The sequence below is a fragment of the Lolium rigidum genome, chromosome 3, assembly GCF_022539505.1.
Source record: "Lolium rigidum isolate FL_2022 chromosome 3, APGP_CSIRO_Lrig_0.1, whole genome shotgun sequence".
In the NCBI taxonomy this organism is placed as follows: Eukaryota; Viridiplantae; Streptophyta; class Magnoliopsida; order Poales; family Poaceae; genus Lolium; species Lolium rigidum.
The window spans coordinates 42289384-42297359 of record NC_061510.1 but is presented as its reverse complement, the minus strand read 5'-3'; positions in this window follow the sequence as shown (position 1 = coordinate 42297359).

Sequence of the window (7976 nt, the reverse complement as noted above, 5' to 3'; positions counted from 1 at the left end):
ACAAAGTGGTTGAAACAAAAAGAAAACAATTTGGATAGTCATGTTAATCCACTCGTATAAAAATATATTTTAAAGCAAGGTTGAAAAATAAAATTCAAACAAGTCATCAAAATTTCTTTTCATTCATAATTCCAATCAAAGTCAAACAATTCAATCAACTTAATTTATTAAATTTTAACATTCCAAAATTAAGAAAATTTTGGGATGTTACAGACTACCACCCTTAAATGGAATCTCGCCCTCGAGATTCGAGAAGGCTAGAAAGAAAGAAAGGTTTGGGATAGACTAGGTTGCTACCACCCTTAAATGGAGTCTTCCTCGGTGTTGCAAAAATCCTATAATTTCACTCTGAAGCCTCGTATTATGTTGGTAGCTCTATCCTTTTGTCTTCTTCAAAGCTCCTATCTTTAGGATGTCTTTGTTGTCTTGTCTTGCACATGGATGAAGTGCTGAGGTTGTCTTGGTACCACCTCGATGTGATGATTGCTTCTTGTTGGACTTCAAAGGCTTGCTTCTTAGGACACCATGTTGAGTGCTCTTCTCCGGGCTTTAATTAAGATAGAAGATCATTTTATTTCTATCCGTTGTTTTGTAGTCCTTCTCCATGTTTTAGACATTCTTCTGGTCTTCAAGTCATATCAACATCGTGAATCCATTGTTTCGGGGTTTAAGATAGGGGAGAAAGGACTATAGAAAGAAAGAGAAAGATACGTTGGTACCCCATACAAACAACTTTATTTTGAAAAAAAATATTTGTTGTGTTGTCAAAAAAAAATGACAACTCACAAGTCATCGCACCTAATTGTTGTAGCGGAGTCTATCTAGGTTTGGTTCCTAATAGGGAATTTGAAATCTTCATATATGGTCTTCATAGTCCTTAGAAGTGTCTTCGCAATCTTCTGAATCTGCGTGGTACTTCAAGGTCTTCGGAGTATTCAGTAGATTATCGTTGAAGAGTCATTATTGCCGGGAACATCGTAGATCTTACTTGGTGTAAGATATCATCTTTAGAAGTCTCTTGAAGTGGGTAATGATCAACTATTATTTTTTTTGAAAAGAGAAGGGATTAGAAAATGTCCACTCTCAAGATAGAAGATGAGTAGTACTAGAGTATTTCGAAAATTACTTAGAAATTATTAGTCATAAGGTTTTCCATCGCTAAGGTCACGTCCTACAGTCAACATGTGCTCTGATACCATCTGTAGTGACCCCGGATCTGGTAGGATCCAAAGTCCCTGTGATTAAACATGCTAGTCCCTGGATCATTAGCTAGCACTCACAGTCGATGAATTATCATGTAAAACACAAGTCTTTATTACACGATTCGAATAATCCAGAGTACAAATAATTACAACTTGCATAGCCAAAGGCTAGCTCAATACAACGGAAAACGAAATAACATCTTGGAGTCCCATCAATGCCACAGGCTGGTTGAGTGTAGACTCGCGACCTACGCATTCCCACAAGTCGTCGAATAACCTGCAACATGAAAGGTTGCAGCCACGAGAGTGGTCAATACTTTGAATGTATGGCAAATTACACCGAGAAGGGAAAAATTGACTAAATCTACATGCAAGGCAGACAAGAGGAGGCTTGAGTTTTATTTGCGTAAAGCCAATTTTTACTTAGTAAAGAGAGAAAATCTTTTACCCTACTTTGCAAAATTTTGATAAATAAAATTGGCCGAGTGGAGCACATGGATATTACACACCAAGTGTCCAAATCAACCTAACACTTGGATATGACACACCAAGTCCCAAACACTTGGATATTACACACCAAGTCCCGAGCACTTGGATATTACACACCAAGGCCGCAAAACCCACCTATGAACGATATTACACACGCCATAGGGTTTTGAAAATTTCTTTGAAAAAGAGAGAGGAAATCCTTCAGAGGCTCCATCCTTCAGATGCTCAAATTGTCCTTTTACCGTGGACACGGCTGATCGATCAGGTTAACACTCTCGAGAGGTTGCGCTCTTTACCCACAATTCACAACCAAGCCTTTTTGCCAAAATTCTTCATCTTCATTAAGGCCAGGACGAGGTCACGACGAAGCTTTTCCTTAGTAGCCCCTCCACCTTCCGGATCCGCCCGTGCCCAAAATACCTCCCAATGGCGGTACCCGTGTGAGGTTTCCCACTAAGTACTTAGCCAAGACAGAGCCCATATTGTATTGTGGTTGCACCGGAAGCTTCCGACATCCGGAACATGGCAGACTTCTTTGATCCTGGGCGGCAGTCCTCCACCAATCTCCACACTCGTTGTCCCGTCAAAACCATTCCGCCCAGAAGAAAACTTAATTTTATTTTGAAGGAGACTTTTGGGAGAAAAGTTGCGCTCATAAACAGAGCTAAGTACTTAGAAATTTTTCTTGTTTCGAACCCCTTTTGATATTTACGTAGCATAAGCATAGCACTTAGAAAAATTTAGGGATTCCTATGACCATGTTATCAAGTGGAAATATTTCTAAGTAATACTTCTACTCATGGCAATCTACAAAATAGCACACGCACTTGTAAAATATTTACCAAGTAAAATCTACCAAAACATCTTACACATGCATACTATTCATTTGAAGGAAAAAGACATGCATAGAAAACTTGGGACAAAAATTTGAACAAAGGTGTAACTTGCCTTAGTAATATTTGATGATGATTTCTTCTTCGTGAACTTTTCCGCACTCCGAATAAATCTAACGCATATAGAAATATACACGCAATAAACAACCATTGCAAATAATAAGCCAAATAAAACACGTAATCAAGTAAAACAAAGAAAAATGCAAAATAATATTAAATTATATCTTTATTTCGTGCTACAGTATTTATGTGTTTAAAAATATTAGATATGTTCATAAAAATCAAGTTTTAAAAGGAATTAATTTAATAGGATTTATATAACTCCAAATATGTTCAAATTAAGGTGTAAGCGCTTTAATATTACAAGATAGAAAATTAATTATTTATTTTCGAAATTCCAACATCAAAGTGTATATATTTAAATTATAAAACTATCGCAAAAATAATCAATCCAAACGGAGTTATGGTTATTTAAATATGAATTTTTCAAGGATGTAGCGCTTTCCCGATTTAGAACTTGTCGCGATGAACTTGCTCCATTGGATCTCCATCTGACGACTCCATATGCTCCTGTCTGTGTAGTCTTCACGCTTTGGTTGATGTCATGGCGACCGCTGCTCCGACGTTGCGCGAAGTAGTGATGCGATTCGATCTCAAATATTCTTTTCAATTATGGATTTAATAGAGACACAGCCAAAACAGGTTTCAATCAAAATTTTAAACTTACAGATTTGATAAAATCTATATTTATAAAAACTAGTACCATTAGATAGATCTTTTAATTACGAATTCAACGCAAGAAATAAAATCTAAAACGAAGCTTTAGATTTAAAGATATAAAATTCTAAAGTTTTGGCCGGAGGCAGGAGCTAGCTCTGATCGATCGATTGATCGGACCATGCGCTGATACCGCTTCAGTTATTGGCCTAACGTGGATCCTTGGATTTAGATCTAACGGTGCACAACAATAACTACCCAACTAAACTAGCCTAACAGTAGTGAGACTTACAGCACCCGTGCGTGGTCAGCGACGAGGAAAGAGATGGTGGCGGCGAACTCGGGTACGGACGGAGACGGTAATCTGGGGCTCCTCCGGCTTGGCGAAGTGCTTGACGTGGTCCTCCTCCTCTTCGCCGTGTCGCGGGCGTCGACAGCATCCGTCGGCGTGGTCCCGAACGGCTACTAGTCCAGGCTGGAGGCGGCACGGTCCGGCGAGACTCCGACTGCGTCGTGTGTCTAACTCAATCGTCCCTGGACAGGGGAAAAGGATTAGGAGGATGCGGTGGATAGATATAGAAAGGTTAGGCAGAGAAGGGCGCGTCGAGAAGTCTCGAAACCTTGTCCTCGAGTTTAATGACGGCGGAATTCCGGCGAGATCGGAAATCGAGCTTTTCGGGGTCTATAGATTGCGATTTTTGGAACAACGGAGAGGCACCGATGCGGAAGTATATATAGGAGAGTTTTCGTGGCGTAGGGGTCATGGATTCTAACGAAAACGAGGCGAATTTCTGGGGATTTGAGTCGGTTCAGTAGTCTCGTATTCATGTCGAACTCCTGCAGGAGGTTGAAGATGATACTGGCCAGCGTGGACCCTGGCTGTCAGCCTTGGCAAGGAAAGAAGAAGAAATAAAAGGAAAAAAACAGGAGCTGGCCTCCGCTGTTGCGTCCTAGGCCGGGCTAGCGATGCGGCGCTTCACGCGCGCGTGCGTGGATGTGGGATGGACCGTGGTGTGACAGGTATGTCACGTTCTCATTGTTTTCTTCTTTTCCATTTTTTTTAAATCTCAATGTAGATCAGAAACAACTCATATAAACTTTGTCCCAATGGAAAACTGACTTTAAATTTCGATTTTCTTTTGAAAATACGAATAGTTTTATTGGAGTCAGGGAGCATTGGTCCGGTCCGAAACTTATTGTAGAGAAATAGTTTTATACACGGTTGGCCTCACATGGCTACTTATGTGAATTCAAAAATAAGTTTTCTAATGCTCGAATTAAATTTAAACATGCCACAAAATGCATAAAACTGAACAATCTTAGCATACAAATAAAAAAAATGAAGAAGTCATATTATCTTTTCTCTTGAAATAGGCGTTAGAAACATTTTGAAGATTCCACAAATTTAAATATAAATGACCTAGAAATTAGTCGGGACATTAGAATAATAATCCACCATAATTTGGGTAAGTCATTTTATTCCCTCTCTTTATACATTTAGTATGGTTGGGTAATTATTTTAGTTCAAACCAAAGAAACAAAGTGGTTGAAACAAAAAGAAAACAATTTGGATAGTCATGTTAATCCACTCGTATAAAAATATATTTTAAAGCAAGGTTGAAAAATAAAATTCAAACAAGTCATCAAAATTTCTTTTCATTCATAATTCCAATCAAAGTCAAACAATTCAATCAACTTAATTTATTAAATTTTAACATTCCAAAATTAAGAAAATTTTGGGATGTTACAGCTAGCTAGGTATAGTTTTATTAGCATGTTGATAATTTTTAGGATAATTACCCCTAGCTTTATTTTAACAAAACTGATACATGATGCAAGTTTGTTTCCGTCAAATGGCTTTCTCTAAAAAAAAAGCGCTACTTAGATTAGCCTGTTCTGTGGCGCTCGGACGGTTGATGGATCACCTCGCCTCCTCAGTAGCGTCGCACCATCATCAAACATGCAGGCTAGAGAATACTACATCCATTCCAAGACTTAAGGCTTTTAAAAAAAAAGTCAAGCAAAGTAAAGTTTAACCAAACTTTTAGAATATGAACAAATATGATATTTTGTAGATACCATATGAAAATATATTTCATTATTTATCTAATGATATTGATTTTGTACTTTTCATGTTAATAATTTTTGATAAAAACTTGATCAAACTTGATATAGTTTGACTTTCTGAAAAAAATATAAGCCTTAACCTTTGGGATGGAGGTAGTAGATTCAGCCGCCACCTGGAGCATGCCATATTTTCCTCTGCACCAGAGTGTTGGCAATAGGACAGCTGCAACAGAGGCGGCGGATATTGACCCATTGAATGAACGAGCAAAGACGCTAAGCACTCAACTTACGTACAAAAGTAGCATGCAATTGTTCCTTGCGGCGGTGTTCCTCCGTTATCTCGGAGTCGCTGGTTTGAGAAGTGATGCACCGGTGGGAACCTCGAAGACGATCCTCGCTGTGGCTGTGTGTGCGCGGGTTTTTGTTCGTAACAAGGTTGGCAGTGTGTGCCCTCTAGACAATCGTGTTCCATGACGGTCGGTGAGGGTTTGCCTATACCAATCTTCGGCCAGTAATTTCCTGCTAATTGACAAGCCAACTCTTTTCTCCTTAATTAATAAAATAAAAAGTGTTTTTGTTAAAAAAAAAACCTAGAATTGTCACGCAAGAACGTACAACAGCAGGAAAAAACCCGCCTAGAGCGTGTTGACTAGCAAAGCAAGTTTTGAAAGAACTTTATACGTTTTGACCTCCATACATTAGGGAACAACGCACACAAGATTTTCAAGTCCATGCCCATGTCATTGCAAAGCGTTAAGCGTAGCTGCATGGCAGTAGGAGACAGCATAACTTACGTGTACAACCAAGCAGGAATATTTTGTTCAAAGCATTAATCGATCACGCGCCACACACGCAAAGCCAGCAATATGCCCGCGGAAAACTTCCAGTCGTTCTTTTTGTGAAGAAAAAACACCAAAGGTGTTGACAAATCATGCAGCTCTCGATATTGTCGCTGGAGTCAGAGATAGGAAGGGAAGGGACGCGGCTACCAGACAACAGCCAGGCTTGCAACCGGGGGAGGTGCTCGCGGTTTTCCGGATGGGTTGGTACTACCGGTCCTAGAGAGCCAACTTGGTACTTGGTAGTCTGCCTTCCCCACTTGGGAACTTTGGGATCGCGTTGAATTTGAGATGTGCTTCCCCCTCTCTTCTCGGGAAACTCTCATTTGCAACTACTTGCGCCCGCACCTCATTTTTTGTTGTGACACTTCTAAGTTTCCAAAAAATGCAAACTAAAATTCTAGACATACATTGTGTTGTGTCTTGTGCATCTGTGAAGTTTCATCCAAAAATATGTCAAAATGTGACCTGTGTAAAAAAGAGAAGACATACGTAAATAGTGTCACGTACTATTTACAGATCATTTGTTCTTTTTGTGTAGGCCACATTTTGACATATTTTATGTATATATGGTAGCTCGTCTTTGTATATCAACGTTCCCAAAGTTATCTTCCCCTTTCACCATTCGTAGTAGGCTCGTAACCAGCAGCTACTTGAAGCTGAAGGTCGCACCGGTTTCATCTTATCTTTTTTTTTTCTTTTTTTTTTCGAGATGGTTTCAGCTTATCAGGCACGTTAGTAGACGGTGGGTAGGCTGTTTACCCACGAGCGAAATTGGGTCAGTTACCATCATCCGTGCCCCACAATACATTTAGGGCCCAGAACGGCCCATCTCGAACAAGGCCCCGCTGCGCCAGCAAGATAGGTTCAGCAAGACCTCTTATTTAACGCTCACTAGCTCAAATACCCGCTTCATGCCCCAAAGAATTCTACATCAACCATATTCTAGCGTGGCCTATTGATAGATCTATTTATAATATTGCTTTAAATGAATCTTAAATTTTTTATTTAGTCTAAGAAGTCGTTTGGAAATTTACATTGTAATTTCAGAAATGGACACTCGTTTGGTTGCCACAGGAATTGTAAATGACAGTAGAATTCAATATTGAATTTGTTTGGTTGCCACCGGAATTGTGAATGACAGGTTTCAGCTCGGAATTGTGATTACACATGGCATCATTTTGTTGGATTTCCTAAATGAAATGATGGTCCAATTCTGTGGCAACAAAACAACCCACCTATGGAATTTTAAAATGAATTCCAGGATTTCAGGCTCAAATGATGGATACCAAACGACCTCTAATGGAAAAATGTCCATTTATTTATATAAATAAGAAAAAAAGTTATAATCAAATAAAATCACAACAAATGTTTCTACATGATAGAGCTAATGTTTTTCTACGACCAAAATAACGTCTATGCATACTAAAATAAATGTTTGTACGCCCGAAAAATTTATTCATGAATGTTTAATACTCCCTCCATAAAAATAATACCAAAAAATATAAAAGGAGAAACGAAATATAAATCAAAAGGAAATAAAAAATCAAAATGAAGTTGATAAATAACAATGGTAAAATTAACAAAGGAAAAAAACATAATGAATATGAAATCAAAATCTTAAGAAAAGAAAATCTGGGGGTCAATTGCCCAATTTTTTCTGCAAATTCCACTAAAAGCTATTTCCCCTCCTAAAGAACAACGGGGGGTGGGGATACAAAAAGAGCAGCATTTATGGTATGAGCATGTACCTGATGATGTAAGCAGGG